General features: G+C 46.5%; 5 non-coding genes across 5 annotated transcripts; all 5 read right to left on the minus strand.

Moving 5' to 3' along the window:
- Nucleotides 1-7,823: 7,823 nt before the first annotated feature.
- On the minus strand, nucleotides 7,824-7,905 carry trnal-aag (transfer RNA leucine (anticodon AAG)). The gene has a single exon. It is a non-coding gene; the product is annotated as a tRNA-Leu (tRNA).
- Nucleotides 7,906-11,238: 3,333 nt separating this feature from the next.
- Nucleotides 11,239-11,320, minus strand: trnal-aag (transfer RNA leucine (anticodon AAG)). Its single transcript has one exon. It is a non-coding gene; the product is annotated as a tRNA-Leu (tRNA).
- A 1,626-nt stretch (nucleotides 11,321-12,946) lies between these two features.
- trnal-aag (transfer RNA leucine (anticodon AAG)) lies at nucleotides 12,947-13,028 on the minus strand. Its single transcript has one exon. It is a non-coding gene; the product is annotated as a tRNA-Leu (tRNA).
- A 1,617-nt stretch (nucleotides 13,029-14,645) lies between these two features.
- trnal-aag (transfer RNA leucine (anticodon AAG)) lies at nucleotides 14,646-14,727 on the minus strand. Its single transcript has one exon. It is a non-coding gene; the product is annotated as a tRNA-Leu (tRNA).
- Nucleotides 14,728-16,351: 1,624 nt separating this feature from the next.
- trnal-aag (transfer RNA leucine (anticodon AAG)) lies at nucleotides 16,352-16,433 on the minus strand. Its single transcript has one exon. It is a non-coding gene; the product is annotated as a tRNA-Leu (tRNA).
- Nucleotides 16,434-21,726: the final 5,293 nt, after the last annotated feature.

Here is a 21,726-nt window from a genome sequence, read left to right on the forward strand (position 1 = left end):
CATTTGATTTTAGTTTTGGAAATCATTTTACGACAGCAGCTGTCCACCATCAGTTTACTTTTCCAAACTAAAGGGTGTGAAGCTGGCACGAGTAATGATCTGTGCTGTATTATTTCTGAGCAGCAGAATCACCTTGTCCATGAATGCCTACTTGTTGGAAGTCGCAGTCCCCATTGGTAGAGGGGATCGGTTTCTCGAGCTGTGATTCATCATCGTCTATTTCAGTCATATTCCGGTTTGATGAAATTGAGATGAGATGAAACGAGCAGGTCCAACGAGCCGGTCTGTAATACTACACGGCATTTCGAAAGTTGTCTCTTGCACTTACAGTGAAGCGGAGGGCAGTTTTCAATCTTAAACCAGCAAGTTGGGTGGCGCAGTAAGTCGTGTAGATGGGAGCAGAAAGTAGTGAAGGGACATTGATGATTAAATGAGAGGGTAAAACAATGACAGATGGAGTTCAATGTGGAGAAGTGTGATATAATCCACTTGGAACCTTAAAAAGATCTGAACCAGAGTATTTTCTATATGACGAGAAACTAGGAACTATGGAGGGGCAGAGTGGTTCAGGGGTCTATCTCCATAAAGCACTAAAAACTAGCAGACAAGTACAAAAAATAATTGATGGAATGTGAGCCTTCATCTCAAGGGGCTGGAATAAAAAGCGTGGAAGTTATGCTACGGAAGCATTAAGCTATGGTTAGACCACATCTGGAGTACAGCATTCAGTTCAGGGCACCGTACCCCAGGAGGGACATATTGGCCTTGAATGGGGTGTAGAATAGATTCTCCAGAATGATACTGGGGCTAAAAGGGTTAAATTATGAGGACAGGTCGTGCAGACGAGACGTGTCGTTTCTTGATTATAGGCGATTAAGGGGTGATCTAATTGTAATGTTTAAAAAGATAGGGTGGAGAGAGAGAGGCAATTTCCTTCGGGGGTGTCTCGAACAAGGGGTCTTAACATTAAAATTAGAGCAGGGCCTTTCAGGGGTGATGTCAGGAAACACATCTTCACAGGAAGGGTAGCGGGACTCCCACACACTGTGCAGGGCCCAGGCTGTTTTTGGTCAGTGTGCTGAGTGCCACACACCCTGGGGGATTGGCTCAGTTACACATCTCCTGGCTCTCTGAAATGTTTCACTCATCTCAAATCTCCGCGGTCAGACTGCCGATTGTTTATTGATCAGGAAGATGGCTGTTAATAATCTGAGAGACAGTGAAGAGGTGAGAACAGAGCAGCAGTGAATGATCCCAGAACAATAGGAACCCGCAGCTCGCCGTCTGGTCCCTGTGTCAGGGACAATACACAACACCTCAGCTCCTGACCAGGAACAGAGAGCTGCTGTTAACGTGGCCCAGTCCTCGCAAACTGCTGGAATTGTCGGATGGAAAACAGGCTTTTCGTCTCGGAGGCTGCTTTTGGGGCTCAGTGGCTCATCGAAAGAATGATTTTTATTGAAGAGCAGGGCTCTTCTCCATCACAGACTGATACTGTACAGTGCATGGCAGAGTAAAGCTCCCTCTACACTGTGCCATCAAACACTGCGGGGGCAGGTGCAACAAGGGTCAGATCAAGATTAAATCTCCCTCTATACAGTCACAGAGGATGTCATTTGTGATTTTGATAAGGGCCGTTTCAGATCTGTGGCAGGGGTGGAAACCTGATTGGACGGATGTGTGGGAAAGATGGACACGGATTTGCGAGATGACAACACGTTCAAGGACTTGAGAGGAAAGGGAGGTTGTAGATGGTGTGGTAGTTTGCATGGTCAGATGGTCAAGGTGCGTCTTTTGAGAAGGAGGGTGGTGACAGCAGATTTGATAGGGAGGAGGACAGTCCCTGAGGAGAGCGAACCGTTATCAGTGTCAGCTCACATGGGGCCAGGAAGGGAGGTTGGGTGTCCAACAGTTTGGTGGAAATAATTTCGAAGCATCAGGAGGTGGGTCTCATGTTCAAAATGAGCTCAGAGAGGGCATGAGGAGAGAGAGGAGAGAAACTTCGTGGGCTCGGGGAAGGGAGGGAAGTGGCAGAGGCAGCTGTACTGATGGTCTCAATCGTAGTGACAAAGAAGTCTCTGAGCTTCTCGCACTCACTTCGTTGAAGAAAATCTCTCCTCATCCCACCGTGACTGTTTTCCAATTTATCTTAGATGTGTGTCCTCTGGTTATTGAAGCTCCCATTACTGGAAACAGTTTCTCCTTATTTACTCTATCAAAACCTTTCATAATTGTGAACAGCTCCATTAAATCGCACCATAACCTTCTGGGTGTAGTCTCAGTGCCGTTCCTGGTGGCTTTTCCATCGGTTCTCATATTGTCTTCCGGTTCGGGCTCCTTGTTGGTATCCAATTAACGCGATTTCGACTCCAGGTGTTGGATTAGTCAACTTTTCGCCCCAGCCTTCCAATTTGCCTGCAGTGTGGGCTGTGGCTGCTTTTTCCTCCCTCGCTTCTGTGTCTGTCCCACAATCACACTCAGAAATGAGGCAGACCACAGCTATTAAAGTGACCAAAAACCCAAAACGAAAAGCTGAAGTGAAGCAGCAGTTCATGGCCAATTGTTTGACTACAATTCTTTTATCATTTACTGTAAAATCTGAGTCTCAGTGAAACACGCACAGAACATTTTGTAAACACTCTGCCAGTCGGGCCCCATCTGTGGAGAGAACGGACCAATTAACTGAGAGCCTCAATGTGACGAGGAACGAGACACGGCCCCCTGTGAGAAAAAAAGAACTTGCATTTGCACAGGACCTTTCACATCCTCAGGGCATCCCAACTCACTCCACTGGAAGTTCAATCATTATCGTTTTATAAGAGAACGCAGCAGCCTCGTTGTGTACAGCAAGATCCCATAAACCGTGATGAGATATTGAGCAGAGCTCCTGTTTGTTGGGTGTTGATGGTTGAGGGAAGAATGTTGGCCAGGAAACCGGTAGAATTCTCTGATCTTCACAAATTGACACGGGACCTTTACACCTCGGAGCAGAAAGAAGGGACCCACATTAAACAGCTCATTCAAATGACAGCACCTCTCACAATGTAGCTCCCTCTCAGCACGACACAGTCAGCCTGGATCACATATCCCAGAGCTGGAACTGGAGCTGGAACCCACACCCAACCAAACACCAGCCTGACTCCCTGGTATTACTCTCACCCCTGGCTAGTCATGAACCACACTGTGCCACTCCCAGAGTAACTGATGACCACAGCCTCAGCTCCGGGTCCCGGTCTGATCCATTGCCGCAGCCTGTTATCGCTCTTTGAAAGTGGCGTGGGATTCCCGCGTTCATTCGGTGATGTGCATTGGGGCAGTGGGACGAGGTGGATTGCTCAGGAATAGAGCCGGTACTGACTCGATGGGTCAAATGACATCCTTCCGTGCTGTGACCCTTCTATGATTCTATGATTCCATGTGGGTTGAGAGGGATACATGGAAGTATTCAGAGATGACCTTATCCATGATTGACAAGATCAGGAGTAGAGAGGCCACGTGAGATGGCAAGGTCGAAGGGGTGGCCGTGAATATGCGTCGGGGAGTTTCTATGCAGGGAGAGATTAAGTGAGGATAAAGTATCACACAATAGACCTGTTTGCAAAATTGAAGCCCATGGGATTAAAGGTCAATTGCAGCGTGGACACAAAATTGGCTGAGGGGCAGAAAACAGAGAGTAGTGGTGAACGGTTGTTTTTCAGACTGGCGGCAAGGAAACAGTGGTGTTCCCCAGGGCTCGGAAATAGGACCACTGCTCTTTTTGATATGTATTAATGAACGGGGTTTGGGTGTACAGGGGATAATTTCAAAGAATTTGCAGATGACACGAAACTCAAAAGTGTAAAAAACAACGTAAAGGATAATGAAGGACTTCAGTAATACATAGACAGACTGGCGAAATGGGCAGAAACATGGCACATGAAATTTAATGCTAAGAATTGTGAAATGATACATTATGGTAGGAAGAATGAGGGGAGCCAATATAAACTAAATGGTGCAATTTCAAAGGGAGTGCAGTAATAGCGAGACCTGGGATGCATGTACACAAATCTTTGAAGGTGGCAGGACAAGTTGAGAAGGATGTTAATGAAGCAAATGGGGTCCTTCTCTTTATTAATTGAGGCATAGGATAAAAAGCAAGGAATTAATACTAAACCTTGATAAAACACTGGTTAGGCCTCAGCTGGAGTATTCTATTCAATTCTGGGCACCAAACATTAGGAAGGATGTCAAGGCCTTAGAGAGGATGCAGAGGAGATTTACTAGAGTGGTGCCATGGATGAGGGACTTCAGTTGTCTGGAGAAACTGAAGAATTGGGGTTGTTCTCCTCAGATCAATGAAGGTTAAGGGGAGGTTGGATAGAGATGTTCAAAATCATGAAGCGTTTTGATAGAGTAAATAAGGAGAAACTTTCCAGTTGCAGTAGGATAAAGTATCACACAATAGACCTGTTTGCAAAATTGAAGCCCATGGGATTAAAGGTCAATTGCAGCGTGGACACAAAATTGGCTGAGGGGCAGAAAACAGAGAGTAGTGGTGAACGGTTGTTTTTCAGACTGGCGGCAAGGAAACAGTGGTGTTCCCCAGGGCTCGGAAATAGGACCACTGCTCTTTTTGATATGTATTAATGAACGGGGTTTGGGTGTACAGGGGATAATTTCAAAGAATTTGCAGATGACACGAAACTCAAAAGTGTAAAAAACAACGTAAAGGATAATGAAGGACTTCAGTAATACATAGACAGACTGGCGAAATGGGCAGAAACATGGCACATGAAATTTAATGCTAAGAATTGTGAAATGATACATTATGGTAGGAAGAATGAGGGGAGCCAATATAAACTAAATGGTGCAATTTCAAAGGGAGTGCAGTAATAGCGAGACCTGGGATGCATGTACACAAATCTTTGAAGGTGGCAGGACAAGTTGGGCAGTAACATCACAGGTTAGATACAGATTAAAGCTCCTGGCAAAATGTCCCATCAAACACTGTCAGGGCAGGCACGGCACGGGATAGGTACAGATTAAAGTTCCCTCTGAACTGCCCCATTGAACATTCCCAGGAAAGGTACAGCACGGGTTATATGCAGAATGAAGCTCCCTCTACACTGTTAAATCAAACACTCCCAGGGCAGGTACAACACAGTTTAGATACACAAAATGCTTCCTCTACTCAGTGCAGATTAGATCTCGCCAAATATTTCAGATACAAGGTGGCTTTGCTGGCCACTCTGCTGTTGTCTTTCCATATCTCTTCACTGAGTTATGCCTCTCACAATCGCAATGTCCTGGTCTCTCTGCATCTCTGGACTCAGTTACACCGCTCTCTACCTCCCTCTTCGGGTGTCTCTCTGCATCTCTGGACTCAGTTACACTGCCCTCTTCCTCCCTCTTGGGGTGTCTCTCTGCATCTCTGGACTCAGTTACATCGCTCTCTACCTCCCTCTTCGGGTGTCTCTCTGCATCTCTGGACTCAGTTACACCGCTCTCTACCTCCCTCTTCGGGTGTCTCTCTGCATCTCTGGACTCAGTTACACCACTCTCTTCCTCCCTCTTCGGGTGTCTGTCTGCATCTCTGTACTCAGTTACACCGTTCTCTCACTCCCTCTGCTGATGTCTCTCTGTATCTCTGTGCTCAGTTACACCGCTCTCTACCTCCCTCTGCTGGTGTCTCCATGTGTCACTCGATCCGCTCTGTTCTGTGTGATGCAAATGGACAATGAGACGGCTGATTAAAAACATGTGGTGCAGTGACTCACACGGACAGAGAGAGACTCAGGCTGAGTGAAGCACAGGGACATTTCCATCGGCTGCAGACTGCACGGCGTTACAAGGGGACATGGGAATGTGTGGAAATCTGGGGATCAAAAAAGGAATGGTGCAGATTGGGAGAAACGAGCAGAACAGATGGGGAGCATGGGGTGAAATCATCGGAAGACAGGTTAAAAACAGACAAGTAACAGAAAAACAAACAGCAGGTCAAAATGAAGAAAAGAAACTTATGAAATAGGACAATGGACGTGATTGAATGAAAGGAGGATCCTAAAGACAATGAGTTGTCTCAAAAACAGCTTTTTATTTTTTTTCGCCTTTCCGCTCAGCTCAGGTGTGTGGGATGGAAGAGAAGCCAGGTTGACTCTTCACTGCCCTCTGGAGTGTCCGAAAGGCAGCCAATCGGATCAAAACAGCGGTTCTTTTAATTGGAGTCAGGTGACTGCAGGTTGTGCATAAAATCTCGTGATTGAAATGTGGTTTTCTTGCATTTTGACCGTTGAGTCGAGGATTTTCCATTGAACGAATCAAATAAATGGGCTTTCTGAGCAATATTCATGCGACGAGGTGGCCGAGTGTTTGAGGTGATGGATTCCTAATCCATTGTGCTCTGCACGCATGGTTTTGTATCTCATCCGCGCCATTATTGCATTTACCGTTTGATGTGTAGGTTCCTTCCTGAAATTCAACCAGAAGTCTTGGGCCTCGCTCCAATCCGAAGCCACGGTAGATGAATTTTGCATTGCTCGCTGATCTCTGCTCAAATCAGCAAGGTCCTGATTGGTGCACGGAGGTGTTGCGAGTGTTAGATGTGAATAACATGAAGTATCAAGAAAGTGCACAATGACGCCCCGGTAAAGCGAGTATCTGTCCACAGATAATACCTGACCTACTGAGTGTTGCCAGCAGTTTCTGGATTTATTTTTGAGCTTTCACGATAGCCGTTTTCCTGACAACTTGAAACTTTACTCAAGGGCGCAGCTTCAAGCACAACTTTCTTGAGCTCTACTCACACACAACATCGCTCTTTACTTTCCTACACACTCGCTTTAAAATCTGGCTAATCCGCACACAGCTTCCTGCGCCACGAAAATTTGAAACACCTTTCGCTCTTGGCCTGCAATCGCTCCTTTTTCACCACAGGCGCTATTTACATTTATCCTCTACTCGATTCAATCCCATGTTTAAACAGAACTATTAAGATCAAGGCGGAACACTTCAGATCTTCCTGGGCCGCCCCAACTTGCCAAATGTGCACGTCTCAACCGCCACTCGCAGCTCTGTAACGCTGCCCGTCGGTCACGCAACTCAACTGCTGAAAGAAAAAATCCAAAAAGCATCAAAACGAAATCCAGTTCTTCAGTTACCATCACCTGGATCACAAGATTCGACGAGTAAAATTCGTGAACAATCGGGCGGCTGTCTTTCTAGAGGCCAGCCCTGCTTTCATCGTGTTTGTCTGTCGAGCGGTCACGCAGATCGAAATGTATCGACTGGTTTCAAGGCGCAAATGAACATTGGTGCGAATCGGACATCTGCCCAATAGAAACAGTGGTCGCAGCAGAACAAAATTAAAGGCGTGAGATCATGAAAGTGAATGCTGGAGTCGGCAATGCCGCAGGAAAGTTTCCATGAAGTGGAAGGAAGAAAGGAAAGGCGGCATATTGGCTGTGGAAGGAAGAAAAAGTGGGGAAAACAGGCCAGTTTGAACTGTGGAGCATCAAGTACAGTCATGTGAGAGTGCTGGATTTGAAGGAATGGTTAGGTTTTTGCCAGCAAAAAAAAAAATTCTTTTTTTTGCAAAAGATTGATTTCTTGCTGCATTCTATTAGTGTCTGTGGTAGAGAACAAAAGAGGTAATCGAAACTATACTGGAGCTCGTATTCAAACCGAACAAACTGCGACCTCAACGCAGAGCATGGACGAGGATACGATCAAGGCGAAGCGCATCAGGTGGGGCAGTCATGCCCGAACAACAGCAATGTCGCGCCCGGTGCTGCTTGGTAAAGAAGGATGTTTGTTGATGAGGAAAAAACAGCAAGCACTTTACACACTGGCAGCGGTGGGATTCGAACCCACGCCCCAGAAGAGACTGATGCCTTAATCCAGCGCCTTAGACCGCTCGGCCACGCTACCACCCGTCAAAGCTTTGCCTTCAGAATCTGATATCTGATGATTGAAATGTGGTTTTCTTGCATTTTGACCGTTGAGTCGAGGATTTTCCATTGAACGAATCAAATAAATGGGCTTTCTGAGCAATATCCATGCGACGAGGTTGCCGAGTGTTTGAGGTGAAGGATTCCTAATCCATTGTGCTGTGCACGCATGGTTTTGTATCTCATCCGCGCCATTATTGCATTTACCGTTTGATGTGTCGTTTCCTTCCTGAAATTCAACCAGAAGTCTTGGGCCTCGCTCCAGTCCGAAGCCACGGTGGATGAATTTTGCATTGCTCGCTGATCTCTGCTCAAATCAGCAAGGTCCTGATTGGTGCACGGAGGTGTTGCGAGTGTTTGATGTGAATAACGTGAAGCATCAAGAAAGTGCACAATGACGCCCCGGTAAAGCGAGTATCTGTCCACAGATAATACCTGACCTGCTGAGTGTTGCCAGCAGTTTCTGGATTTATTTTTGAGATTTCACGATAGCCCTTTTCCTGACAACTTGAAACTTTACTCAAGGGCGCAGCTTCAAGCACAACTTTCTTGAGCTCTACTCACACACAACATCGCTCTTTACTTTCCGACACACTCGCTTTAAAATCTGGCTTATCCGCACACAGCTTCCTGCGCCACGAAAATTTGAAACACCTTTCGCTCTTGGCCTGCAATCGCTCCTTTTTCGCCACAGGCGCTCTTTACATTTATCCTCTACTCGATTCAATCCCATGTTTAAACAGAACTATTAAGATCAAGGCGGAACACTTCCGATCTTCCTGGGCCGCCCCAACTTGCCAAATGTGCACCTCTCAACCGCCACTCGCAGCTCTGTAGCGCTGCCCGTCGGTCACGCAACTCAACTGCTGAAAGAAAAAATCCAAAAAGCATCAAAACAAAATCAAGTTCTTCAGTTACCATCACCTGGATCACAAGATTCGACAAGTAAAATTCGTGAACAATCGGGCGGCTGTCTTTCCAGAGGCCAGCCCTGCTTTCATCGTGTTTGTCTGTCGAGCGGTCACGCAGATCGAAATGTATCGACTGGTTTCAAGGCGCAAATGAACATTGGTGCGAATCGGACATCTGCCCAATAGAAACAGTGGTCGCAGCAGAACAAACTTAAAGGCGTGAGACCATGAAAGTGAATGCTGGAGTCGGCAGTGCCGCAGGAAAGTTTCCATGAAGTGGAAGGAAGAAAGGAAAGGCGGCATATTGGCTGTGGAAGGAAGAAAAAGTGGGGAAAACAGGCCAGTTTGAACTGTGGAGCATCAAGTACAGGCATGTGAGAGTGCTGGATTTGAAGGAATGGTTAGGTTTTTGCCAGCAACAAAAAATATTTCTTTTTTGTGCAAAAGATTGATTTCTTGCTGCATTCTATTAGTGTATGTGGTAGAGAACAAAAGAGGTAATCGAAACGATACTGCAGCTCGTATTCAAAGCGAACAAACTGCGACCTCAACGCAGAGCATGGACGAGGATACGATCAAGGCGAAGCGCATCAGGTGGGGCAGTCATGCCCGAACAACAGCAATGTCGCGCCCGGTGCTGCTTGGAAAAGAACGATGTTTGGTGATGAGGTTGAATTAGCAAGCACTTTACACGCTGGCAGCTGTTGGATTCGAACCAACGCCCCCGAAGAGACTGGAGCCTTAATACAGCGCCTTGGACCGCTCGGCCACGCTACCACCTATCAAAGCTCTGCCTTCAGATTCTGATATCTGGTGATTGAAATGTGGTTTTCTTGCATTTTGACCTTTGAGTCGAAGATTTTCCATTCAACGAATCAAATAAATGGGCTTTCTGAGCAATATTCATGCGACGAGGTGGCCGAGTGTTTGAGGTGATGGATTCCTAATCCATTGTGCTCTGCACGCATGGTTTTGTATCTCATCCGCGCCATTATTGCATTTACCGTTTGATGTGTAGGTTCCTTCCTGAAATTCAACCAGAAGTCTTGGGCCTCGCTCCAATCCGAAGCCACGGTAGATGAATTTTGCATTGCTCGCTGATCTCTGCTCAAATCAGCAAGGTCCTGATTGGTGCACGGAGGTGTTGCGAGTGTTAGATGTGAATAACATGAAGTATCAAGAAAGTGCACAATGACGCCCCGGTAAAGCGAGTATCTGTCCACAGATAATACCTGACCTACTGAGTGTTGCCAGCAGTTTCTGGATTTATTTTTGAGCTTTCACGATAGCCGTTTTCCTGACAACTTGAAACTTTACTCAAGGGCGCAGCTTCAAGCACAACTTTCTTGAGCTCTACTCACACACAACATCGCTCTTTACTTTCCTACACACTCGCTTTAAAATCTGGCTAATCCGCACACAGCTTCCTGCGCCACGAAAATTTGAAACACCTTTCGCTCTTGGCCTGCAATCGCTCCTTTTTCACCACAGGCGCTATTTACATTTATCCTCTACTCGATTCAATCCCATGTTTAAACAGAACTATTAAGATCAAGGCGGAACACTTCAGATCTTCCTGGGCCGCCCCAACTTGCCAAATGTGCACGTCTCAACCGCCACTCGCAGCTCTGTAACGCTGCCCGTCGGTCACGCAACTCAACTGCTGAAAGAAAAAATCCAAAAAGCATCAAAACGAAATCCAGTTCTTCAGTTACCATCACCTGGATCACAAGATTCGACGAGTAAAATTCGTGAACAATCGGGCGGCTGTCTTTCTAGAGGCCAGCCCTGCTTTCATCGTGTTTGTCTGTCGAGCGGTCACGCAGATCGAAATGTATCGACTGGTTTCAAGGCGCAAATGAACATTGGTGCGAATCGGACATCTGCCCAATAGAAACAGTGGTCGCAGCAGAACAAAATTAAAGGCGTGAGATCATGAAAGTGAATGCTGGAGTCGGCAATGCCGCAGGAAAGTTTCCATGAAGTGGAAGGAAGAAAGGAAAGGCGGCATATTGGCTGTGGAAGGAAGAAAAAGTGGGGAAAACAGGCCAGTTTGAACTGTGGAGCATCAAGTACAGTCATGTGAGAGTGCTGGATTTGAAGGAATGGTTAGGTTTTTGCCAGCAAAAAAAAAAATTCTTTTTTTTGCAAAAGATTGATTTCTTGCTGCATTCTATTAGTGTCTGTGGTAGAGAACAAAAGAGGTAATCGAAACTATACTGGAGCTCGTATTCAAACCGAACAAACTGCGACCTCAACGCAGAGCATGGACGAGGATACGATCAAGGCGAAGCGCATCAGGTGGGGCAGTCATGCCCGAACAACAGCAATGTCGCGCCCGGTGCTGCTTGGTAAAGAAGGATGTTTGTTGATGAGGAAAAAACAGCAAGCACTTTACACACTGGCAGCGGTGGGATTCGAACCCACGCCCCAGAAGAGACTGATGCCTTAATCCAGCGCCTTAGACCGCTCGGCCACGCTACCACCCGTCAAAGCTTTGCCTTCAGAATCTGATATCTGATGATTGAAATGTGGTTTTCTTGCATTTTGACCGTTGAGTCGAGGATTTTCCATTGAACGAATCAAATAAATGGGCTTTCTGAGCAATATCCATGCGACGAGGTTGCCGAGTGTTTGAGGTGAAGGATTCCTAATCCATTGTGCTCTGCACGCATGGTTTTGTATCTCATCCGCGCCATTATTGCATTTACCGTTTGATGTGTCGTTTCCTTCCTGAAATTCAACCAGAAGTCTTGGGCCTCGCTCCAGTCCGAAGCCACGGTGGATGAATTTTGCATTGCTCGCTGATCTCTGCTCAAATCAGCAAGGTCCTGATTGGTGCACGGAGGTGTTGCGAGTGTTTGATGTGAATAACGTGAAGCATCAAGAAAGTGCACAATGACGCCCCGGTAAAGCGAGTATCTGTCCACAGATAATACCTGACCTGCTGAGTGTTGCCAGCAGTTTCTGGATTTATTTTTGAGATTTCACGATAGCCCTTTTCCTGACAACTTGAAACTTTACTCAAGGGCGCAGCTTCAAGCACAACTTTCTTGAGCTCTACTCACACACAACATCGCTCTTTACTTTCCGACACACTCGCTTTAAAATCTGGCTTATCCGCACACAGCTTCCTGCGCCACGAAAATTTGAAACACCTTTCGCTCTTGGCCTGCAATCGCTCCTTTTTCGCCACAGGCGCTCTTTACATTTATCCTCTACTCGATTCAATCCCATGTTTAAACAGAACTATTAAGATCAAGGCGGAACACTTCCGATCTTCCTGGGCCGCCCCAACTTGCCAAATGTGCACCTCTCAACCGCCACTCGCAGCTCTGTAGCGCTGCCCGTCGGTCACGCAACTCAACTGCTGAAAGAAAAAATCCAAAAAGCATCAAAACAAAATCAAGTTCTTCAGTTACCATCACCTGGATCACAAGATTCGACAAGTAAAATTCGTGAACAATCGGGCGGCTGTCTTTCCAGAGGCCAGCCCTGCTTTCATCGTGTTTGTCTGTCGAGCGGTCACGCAGATCGAAATGTATCGACTGGTTTCAAGGCGCAAATGAACATTGGTGCGAATCGGACATCTGCCCAATAGAAACAGTGGTCGCAGCAGAACAAACTTAAAGGCGTGAGACCATGAAAGTGAATGCTGGAGTCGGCAGTGCCGCAGGAAAGTTTCCATGAAGTGGAAGGAAGAAAGGAAAGGCGGCATATTGGCTGTGGAAGGAAGAAAAAGTGGGGAAAACAGGCCAGTTTGAACTGTGGAGCATCAAGTACAGGCATGTGAGAGTGCTGGATTTGAAGGAATGGTTAGGTTTTTGCCAGCAACAAAAAATATTTCTTTTTTGTGCAAAAGATTGATTTCTTGCTGCATTCTATTAGTGTATGTGGTAGAGAACAAAAGAGGTAATCGAAACGATACTGCAGCTCGTATTCAAAGCGAACAAACTGCGACCTCAACGCAGAGCATGGACGAGGATACGATCAAGGCGAAGCGCATCAGGTGGGGCAGTCATGCCCGAACAACAGCAATGTCGCGCCCGGTGCTGCTTGGAAAAGAACGATGTTTGGTGATGAGGTTGAATTAGCAAGCACTTTACACGCTGGCAGCTGTTGGATTCGAACCAACGCCCCCGAAGAGACTGGAGCCTTAATCCAGCGCCTTGGACCGCTCGGCCACGCTACCACCTATCAAAGCTCTGCCTTCAGATTCTGATATCTGGTGATTGAAATGTGGTTTTCTTGCATTTTGACCTTTGAGTCGAAGATTTTCCATTCAACGAATCAAATAAATGGGCTTTCTGAGCAATATTCATGCGACGAGGTGGCCGAGTGTTTGAGGTGATGGATTTCTAATCCATTGTGCTCTGCACGCATGGTTTTGTATCTCATCCGCGCCATTATTGCATTTACCGTTTGATGTGTCGGAACCTTCCTGAAATTCAACCAGAAGTCTTGGGCCTCGCTTCAATCCGAAGCCACGGTGGATGAATTTTGCATTTCTCGCTGATCTCTGCTCAAATCAGCAAGGAAAAATTGGTGCACGGAGGTGTTGCGAGTGTAAGATGTGAATAACGTGAAGGATCAAGAAAGTGCACAATGACGCCCCGGTTAAGCGAGTGTCTGTCCACAGATAATACCTGACCTGCTGAGTGTTGCCAGCAGTTTCTGGATTTTTTTTTTGAGCTTTCACGATAGCCGTTTTCCTGACAACTGGAAACTTTACTCAAGGGCGCAGCTTCTAGCAAAACTTTCTTGAGCTCTACTCACACACAACATTGCTCTTTACTTTCCGACACACTCGCTTTAAAATCTGGCTTATCCGCACACAGCTTCCTGCGCCACGAAAATTTGAAACACCTTTCGCTCTTGGCCTGCAATCGCTCCTTTTTCGCCACAGGCGCTCTTTACATTTATCCTCTACTCGATTCAATCCCATGTTTAAACAGAACTATTAAGATCAAGGCGGAACACTTCCGATCTTCCAGGGCCGCCCCAACTTGCCAAATGTGCACCTGTCAACCGCCACTCGCAGCTCCGTTGCGCTGCCCGTCGGTCACGCAACTCAACTGCTGAAAGAAAAAATCCAAAAAGCATCAAAACAAAATCCAGTTCTTCAGTTACCATCACCTGGATCACAAGATTCGACAAGTAAAATTCGTGAACAATCGGGCGGTTGTCTTTCCAGAGGCCAGCCCTGCTTTCATCGTGTTTGACTGTCGAGAGGTCACGCAGATCGAAATGTATCGACTAGTTTCAAGGCGCAAATGAACATTGGTGCGAATCGGACATCTGCCCAATAGAAACAGTGGTCGCAGCAGAACAAACTGAAAGGCGTGAGATCATGAAAGTGAATGCTGGAGTCGGCAATGCCGCAGGAAAGTTTCCATGAAGTGGAAGGAAGAAAGGAAAGGCGGCATATTGGCTGTGGAAGGAAGAAAAAGTGGGGAAAACTGGCCAGTTTGAACTGTGGAGCATCAAGGACAGGCATGTGAGAGTGCTGGATTTGAAGGAATGGTTAGGTTTTTGCCAGCAACAAAAAATATTTCTTTTTTGTGCAAAAGATTGATTTCATGCTGCATTCTATTAGTGTATGTGGTAGAGAACAAAAGAGGTAATCGAAACTATACTGTAGCTCGTATTCAAAGCGAACAAACTGCGACCTCAACGCAGAGCATGGACGAGGATACGATCAAGGCGAAGCGCATCAGGTGGGGCAGTCATCCCCGAACAACAGCAATGTCGCGCCCGGTGCTGCTTGGAAAAGAAGGATGTTTGGTGATGAGGAAAAAATGGCAAGCGCTGGCAGCGGTGGGATTCGAACCCACGCCCCCGAAGAGACTGGAGCCTTAATCCAGCGCCTTAGACCGCTCGGCCACGCTACCACCTGTCAAAGTTCTGCCTTCAGAATCTGATATCTGGTGATTGAAATGTGGTTTTCTTGCATTTTGACCTTTGAGTCGAGGATTTTCCATTGAACGAATCAAATAAATGGGCTTTCTGAGCAATATTCATGCGACGAGGTGGCCGAGTGTTTGAGGTGATGGATTTCTAATCCATTGTGCTCTGCACGCATGGTTTTGTATCTCATCCGCGCCATTATTGCATTTACCGTTTGATGTGTCGGAACCTTCCTGAAATTCAACCAGAAGTCTTGGGCCTCGCTTCAATCCGAAGCCACGGTGGATGAATTTTGCATTTCTCGCTGATCTCTGCTCAAATCAGCAAGGAAAAATTGGTGCACGGTGGTGTTGCGAGTGTAAGATGTGAATAACGTGAAGGATCAAGAAAGTGCACAATGACGCCCCGGTAAAGCGAGTATCTGTCCACAGATAATACCTGACCTGCTGAGTGTTGCCAGCAGTTTCTGGATTTATTTTTGAGCTTTCACGATAGCCCTTTTCGTGACAACTTGAAACTTGCCTCAAGGGCGCAGCTTCAAGCACAACTTTCTTGAGCTCGACTCACACACAACATCGCTCTTTACTTTCCGACACACTCGCTTTAAAATCTGGCTTATCCGCACACAGCTTCCTTCGCCACGAAAATTTGAAACACCTTTCGCTCTTGGCCTGCAATCGCTCCTTTTTCGCCACAGGCGCTCTTTACATTTATCCTCTACTCGATTCAATCCCAAGTTCAAACAGAACTATTAAGATCAAGGCGGAACACTTCCGATCTTCCTGGGCCGCCCCAACTTGCCAAATGTGCACCTCTCAACCGCCACTCGCAGCTCTGTAGCGCTGCCCATCGGTCACGCAACTCAACTGCTGAAAGAAAAAATCCAAAAAGCATCAAGACAAAATCCAGTTCTTCAGTTACCATCACCTGGATCACAAGATTCGACAAATAAAATTCGTCAACAATCGGGCGGCTGTCTTTCCAGAGGCCAGCCCTGCTTTCGTCGTGTTTGTCTGTCGAGCGGTCACGCAGATCGAAATGTATCGACTGGTTTCAAGGCGCAAATGAACATTGGTGCGAATCGGACATCTGGCCAATAGAAACAGTGGTCGCAGCAGAACAAACTTAAAGGCGTGAGATCATGAAAGTGAATGCTGGAGTCGGCAATGCCGCAGGAAAGTTTCCATGAAATGGAAGGAAGAAAGGAAAGGCGGCATATTGGCTGTGGAAGGTAGAAATGTGAGGAAAACAGGCCAGTTTGAACTGTGGAGCATCAAGTACAGGCATGTGAGAGTGCTGGATTTGAAGGAATGGTTAGGTTTTTGCCAGCAACAAAAAATATTTCTTTTTTGTGCAAAAGATTGATTTCATGCTGCATTCTATTAGTGTATGTGGTAGAGAACAAAAAAGGTAATCGAAACTATCCTGTAGCTCGTATTCAAAGCGAACAAACTGCGACCTCAACGCAGAGCATGGACGAGGATACGATCAAGGCGAAGCGCATCAGGTGGGGCAGTCGTGCCCGAACAACAGCAATGTCGCGCCCGGTGCTGCTTGGAAAAGAAGGATGTTTGGTGATGAGGAACAAACAGCAAGCACTTTATATGCTGGCAGCGGTGGGATTCGAACCCACGCTCCCGCAGAGACTGGAGCCTTAATCCAGCGCCTTAGACCGCTCGGCCACACTACCACCTGTTAAAGCTCTGCCTTCAGAATCTGATATCTGGTGATTGAAATGTGGTTTTCTTGCATTTTGACCTTTCAGTCGAGGATTTTCCATTGAACGAATCAAATAAATGGGCTTTCTGAGCAATATTCATGCGACGAGGTGGCCGAGTGTTTGAGGTGATGGATTCCTAATCCATTGTGCTCTGCACGCATGGTTTTGTATCTCATCCGCGCCATTATTGCATTTACCGTTTGATGTGTCGGTTCCTTCCTGAAATTCAACCAGAAGTCTTGGGCCTCGCTCCAATCCGAAGCCACGGTGGATGAATTTTGCATTGCTCGCTGATCTCTGCTCAAATCAGCAAGGTCCTGATTGGTGCACGGAGGTGTTGCGAGTGTGAGATGTGAATAACGTGAAGTATCAAGAAAGTGCACCATGACGCCCCGGTATGCAAGTATCTGTCCAAAGATAATGCCTGACCTGCTGAGTGTTGCCAGCAGTATCTGGATTTATTGTTGAGATTTCACGATAGCCGTTTTCGTGACAACTTGAAACTTTACTCAAGGGCGCAGCTTCAAGCACAACTTTCTTGAGCTCTACTCACACACAACATCGCTCTTTACTTTCCGACACACTCGCTTTAAAATCTGGCTTATCCGCACACAGCTTCCTGCGCCACGAAAATTTGAAACACCTTTCGCTCTTGGCCAGCAATCGCTCCTTTTTCGCCACAGGCGCTCTTTACATTTATCCTCTACTCGATTCAATCCCATGTTTAAACAGAACTATTAAGATCAAGGCGGAACACTTCCGATCTTCCTGGGCCGCCCCAACTTGCCAAATGTGCACCTCTCAACCGCCACTCGCAGCTCTGTAGCGCAGCCCGTCGGTCACGCAACTCAACTGCTGAAAGAAAAAATCCAAAAAGCATCAAGACAAAATCCAGTTCTTCAGTTACCATCACCTGGATCACAAGATTCGACACGTAAAATTCGTGAACAATCGGGCGGCTGTCTTTCCAGAGGCCAGCCCTGCTTTCATCGTGTTTGTCTGTCGAGCGGTCACGCAGATCGAAATGTATCGACTGGTTTCAAGGCGCAAATGAACATTGGTGCGAATCGGACATCTGCCCAATAGAAACAGTGGTCGCAGCAGAACAAACTTAAAGGCGTGAGATCATGAAAGTGAATGCTGGAGTCGGCAATGCCGCAGGAAAGTTTCCATGAACTGGAAGGGAGATAGGAAAGGCGGCATATTGGCTGTGGAAGGAAGAAAAAGTGCGGAAAACTGGCCAGTTTGAACTGTGGAGCATCAAGTACAGGCATGTGAGAGTGCTGGATTTGAAGGAATGGTTAGGTTTTTGCCAGCAACAAAAAATATTTCTTTTTTGTGCAAAAGATTGATTGCATGCTGCATTCTATTAGTGTATGTGGTAGAGAACAAAAGCGGTAATCGAAACTATACTGTCGCTCGTATTCAAACCGAACAAACTGCGACCTCAACGCAGAGCATGGACGAGGATACGATCAAGGCGAAGCGCATCAGGTGGGGCAGTCATGCCCGAACAACAGCAATGTCGCGCCCGGTGCAGCTTGGAAAAGAAGGATGTTCGGTGATGAGGAAAAAATAGCAAGCACTTTCCACGCTGGCAGCGGTGGGTTTCGAACCCACGCCCCCGAAGAGACTGGAGCCTGAATGCAGCGCCTCAGACCGCTCGGCCACGCTAACACCTGACAACGTTCTGCCTTCAGAATCTGATATCTGGTGATTGAAATGTGGTTTTCTTGCATTTTGACCTTTGAGTCGAGGATTTTCCATTGAACGAATCAAATAAATGGGCTTTCTGAGCAATATTCATGCGACGAGGTGGCCGAGTGTTTGAGGTGATGGATTCCTAATCCATTGTGCTCTGCACGCATGGTTTTGTATCTCATCCGCGCCATTATTGCATTTACCGTTTGATATGTCGGTTCCTTCCTGAAATTCAACCAGAAGTCTTTGGCCTCGCTCCAATCCGAAGCCACGGTGGATAAATTTTGCATTGCTCGCGAGTATCTGACGCGTATCTGTCCACAGATAATACCTGACCTGCTGAGTGTTGCCAGCAGTTTCTGGATTTATTTTTGAGCTTTCACTGTAGTTGTTTTCCTGACAACCTGAAACATTCCTCAAGGGCGCAGCTTCAAGCACAACTTTCTTGTGCTCTTCGCACACACAACATCGCACTTTACTTTCCGACACACGTTTTAAAATCTGCCGAATCCTCACACAGCGTCGTGCAGCACAATAATTTGAAAGACCTTTCGCTCATGGCCTGTAATCGCTCCTTTTTCGCCACAGGCGCTCTTTACATTTATCCTCTACTTGATTCAATCGCATGTTTGAACAGAACTCTTGAGACCAAGGCGGAACACTTCCGATCTTGCTGCGCCGCCCCAACTTGCCAAATGTGCACCTGTCAACCGCCATTCACAGCTCTGCAGCGCTGCCCGTCGGTCACGCAACTCAACTGCTGAAAGAAACAAGCCAAAAAGCATCAAAACAAAAACCAGTTCTTCAGTTACCATCACCTGGATCACAAGATTCGACAAGTAACTTATGGACTGAATCCGATTGAAACAACTGGAACCAAATTGATTGTGGCAGCAACTTCCCACCAGCAGTGAGTGGATTCCAGCTGCATTTTGTTTTTTCGCCCTGCAGTTTCAAACAAATGAACCAAAAACATAACAATCTCCACCAAAATTCGAACTCGGATCGCTAGATTCAGAATTTAATGTGTTTCACTTTACACCATGGAACCCATTCATGAAGATATGCCGCACCCTCCATCCAAAGACACTTCACTCTTTTCTGAGCACGGACATGTCGCTGCATCACTGACTGTTGCTGAACCTCTCCCATCAGCAAAACTGCAAGAAGTGGACAATTCCAAATTGCCACTTTGACTCGGCCCGTTCTCATCGATACCTTCAGCTTCCACCCTTTCCCTTCTGCTTCGTTCCGAAGCTCTGCGAATCACACAGCTGCTCGTCAAACCCATCGCTTGCCTCGTGACTGTTTCTGTTTCAATCTGCTCAGCGCAGATTCTGCTCCAATTGCAGTCTTGCTGGATAATCTGTGAATAAATATTGCAAGGCACTGATGCATGAAGATTGGCGTAAAATAAAATGCAAACTTTGCCCGAGGACACGATCCAAGCAATGCGTGCATTTCAAGAGACAGTGCTTTGAATTTCGACATGTTTGCCTGCTGAATGCAGATTGCAAAGAAAAATTCAGCAAACACCATTCTTTGGTGCAGTGACGCGCAGCGTTGCACATGAAGCAACTTTCTCTTCTGAAGATTTGGGAAAGCAAAAGATAGGCTGAGCTGACAGACTCATCGAAAGGTTACAGCACGGAAGGAGGCCGATCGATACATCGAGTCCTGCCAACTCTGTGCAAAAGCAATGCAGCCAATCCCACTTCCTCGCCCTATCCCCGTGGCCCAGCACATGTTTTCCATTCAAGTATTTATACAGTTCCCTCTTGAAAGCCACGATTGAATCTGCCTCCACCACGACCCCTGGCAGTGCATTCCTGATCCGAACCACTCACTGACTAAAAAAGCTTTTTCCTCAAGTCAGCTTTGGTTCTTTTGCCAGTCACTTAAATCTATTTCCTCTGGTACTTGACCCTTCCGCCAATGGGAAAAGTTTGTCTCCATCTATTCTGTCAACACCGCTCATGATTTTAATTACCTCTCTCAAATCTCCTCTCAATCTTCTCTGTTCCAAGAAGAACAACCCCAGCTTCTCCAGTCTATCCAGGTAACTGAAGTTCCTCATCCCTGGAATCAATCTCGTTCATCTTTTCTGCACCCTCTCTTAGGCCTTCACATTTTTCCAAAAGTGCGGTGACCAGAATTGGACACAATACTCCAGTTGTGGTCGAACTCATGTTTTATAAAGGTTCATCATGAATTCCGTGCTTTAGTACTCTATGCCTCTATTTATAAAGCCCAGGATCCCGTCTGCTTTTCTGAACCGCTTTCTCAGCCTGCCTCGCTACATTCAATGATTTGTGCACATATACCACCAGATATCTCTGTTCCTGCACCCCTCTTCGATTTGAGCACTCTAATTTATGTTGCTCCTCCTCCTTCTTCCGACCAAGGTGTATCGCCTTGCATTTTTCTGGGTGAAATACCTATATCCACTTGCAGTCTATCACTATCCTCCTCACTGTTCACTATACTTCCAAGATTTGTCTCATCTGCAAATTTGGAAATTGTGCCCTGTACACCGAATTCCAAGTCATTAATAAATGTCAAAAGCGGCAGTGGTGCGATTACCGACCTGTGGGAAACATTACTGTACACCTCCTTCCAATCCGAAAAAAGACCGTTCATCAATCCTCTCTGGTTTCTGTTACTGAGGCAATTTTTCATCCATGTTGCCACTGCTCCTTTTATTCTATGGGTATCAATCTTGATGACAAGCCTATTATGAGGCAATTTATCAAACGCCTTTTGAAAGTTAAAAATCACCACACCAATAGCATTGCCCTCATCAACCCACTCCGTGACCTCATCAAAAACTCTATCAAGTTCGTTCAATACGATTTGCCTTTAACAAAAGGCCAAATTTATACAAGGAGCTCGAGCCTCATTGATTGAGGCTGCGAACTGCCCACTAACAGGGATGGGATTCCAGGTGCCATTTGTTTCTTTCCCCAAAAATTACAAACGAAATTGACAAAAGTTGAGGTTCCAGCAAGATTTCAATTCGGATCGCTGGATTCAAAGTAAAGAAAGCTCAGCATGACACCATGAAACCCATTTATTAAAACAGGCCCCCACCTTCCATCAAAGATACTGGGCTCGTTTATCAGCATCGCCATGGCGCTGCATCGTTGACTGCACGAGGCGACTGGCAAACCTCTGCCATTCACAAAACTGCAAGCCCTGGTCAATCCCAACCTGCCACTTTGGCTCCGCCCTTTCTCATCCAGACGTTCAGCTTGCCCACTTTCCCCTTTGATAAGTATAGATGCTTTGCCAATCACACAGCTGCTGTCGAATCCATCGCTTCGCTCGTTGCTGCTTCTGTTTCACACATCTCAGCGCAGCTCGTCTTGTTGGATAATCAGTGCATAAACATTGCAAGGCACTGATGCATGAAGTTCGGGGTAAAAAGAAAAGAGCTCGATCCTCACTGATTGAAGCTGCGAAATCCCCACCAACAGGGATTGGATTTCAAGTGCGTTTGACTTATTCTGCGCTAAACTTGCAAACGAATCGGACAAAATTCGAGGTTCAAATTTGGATCGCT

This window comes from Heptranchias perlo, chromosome 35, assembly GCF_035084215.1.
Source record: "Heptranchias perlo isolate sHepPer1 chromosome 35, sHepPer1.hap1, whole genome shotgun sequence".
Classification (NCBI taxonomy): domain Eukaryota; kingdom Metazoa; phylum Chordata; class Chondrichthyes; order Hexanchiformes; family Hexanchidae; genus Heptranchias; species Heptranchias perlo.